This window comes from Octodon degus, unplaced genomic scaffold, assembly GCF_000260255.1.
Source record: "Octodon degus isolate 3935 unplaced genomic scaffold, OctDeg1.0 scaffold00392, whole genome shotgun sequence".
Taxonomy (NCBI): domain Eukaryota; kingdom Metazoa; phylum Chordata; class Mammalia; order Rodentia; family Octodontidae; genus Octodon; species Octodon degus.
Genome location: NW_004524968.1, coordinates 366,152 through 367,805, shown reverse-complemented (window position 1 = coordinate 367,805; position 1,654 = coordinate 366,152).

Sequence of the window (1,654 nt, the reverse complement as noted above, 5' to 3'; positions counted from 1 at the left end):
ACAAAATTCTGTATTTCTTAATCTTGCTAGTTATGTTTTAATTTAATTTTTATTTGGCTTATTGAGATTTTCATTTGCAATATTTCTTTCTTTTTTTTTTTTTTTTTTTTTTTTTTTTGTGGTACTGAGGATCAAACTCAGGACCTTGTGTTTGACAGGCAGTCTATTATGCCACTGAGCTGTAGCCCTAACCCTTCATTTACAAAATTTTTATTTTCCTTTTCAGAATCCTAAATTCTCTGTTAAAGTCATGTATTTTCATCTTTATTTTTATTCCAATATTTCCTGGTAACATCTGTCAATTCATTGACCATTTTATAGTTATAATTTTAATTCTTTGTCTAAAATTTTTACACTTTTATATATTTTTATTAGTCATTATGGAAGTAATAATTAGCTAGTTTTTATTAGTGCATGTGTATCATATAAATATTGATGTTCGTTTTGGGAAACTGGTACATGCATATAATTTATCTTGACCATTTCCAACCCCCTACCTCTCTGTTTCTTCACTTTTCCTTTCTCCTGGTCACCTATCCCATTCCCAAGAGACTACTTGCTGCTTTCTGTCACATCTACTTTATTTTATGTATTTCTTTAATCAAATAATAAAGTATTAATTTTAGAAGAAGTTGTGTGGCCTTAATTTTTCTTATTTCTGAAGTTTCTACTTTAACATGGTATTTTCTTACCCTTTTTTGTGTGGATCTTACCCTTTTTTGTCTTAGGGATCAGGTTCTCTTGGTGACTGGACCGGAAATATCGGTCTGCATGTAGTGTTGAGTTTCAATCTAAATTTTTTTATGTGTTTTCCCTTCCAAATGTTTGTAATTGGCTGAAAATGACATGGATTCTGCTTATGAGAACATATGTGATTGCTTTTGCTGTAAGTCTTGTGGGAGTAGAGTCCATCTGATGGTTAAAACATGGGTACTTTAGACAACAAAGCATGTTGGATTGTGCCCTCTCTGTGTACTTTGGTTTTGTCAGCACAAATGCAGAATTAAAACCTATAGGTTCACCCTGTCCTCAAGCCCTTCATAGGTGTTGCACATAATGAAGCAGCATTTCTCCCTGCAGTTGCTGTGACAATGACTGTGCACTAGAAAATCCAATCTCTGATACCTGTGCCTGATGATGCCATTTAATGGGCTGAGCTTTTATTAACCTTACTTGTTGGGTTAAAGTGTCTGTTGAGGATCAAATTGGACTAGGTTTTGAAATAAGATATAATGTCTTTCCGTAGGGTTGGGCTTGTCACTGAGCAGCACAGAACCTGTGCTAGCACATGGATTGATCACTAGTACTTACCAGAAGGAAGACAAAACAAAAGTAAAAATCCCCACATATAAACAATATGAATCTAGCAATGCCACAAAATACATATAAAAAACTCACAACAATAACATCAGGTTAAGAGACAAAGATACTAGGCCATAAAATTTGAAAGTTAAGTATTAGTAAAACAAAGCATTTCAAAACAAAGAACAAGGAAAAGAGGTTGACAAAAATAAATGTGTTATATAAGAAAGGCAAAAAAAGATAGCTTGGTATTGTGGTACATGCTTCCAATCCCAGCACTTTCTGGGAACTGAGTCAGGAGAATAACAAGTTAATGTCCAAGGCAGTTTACTCAGAAAATCTCAAAATAAAA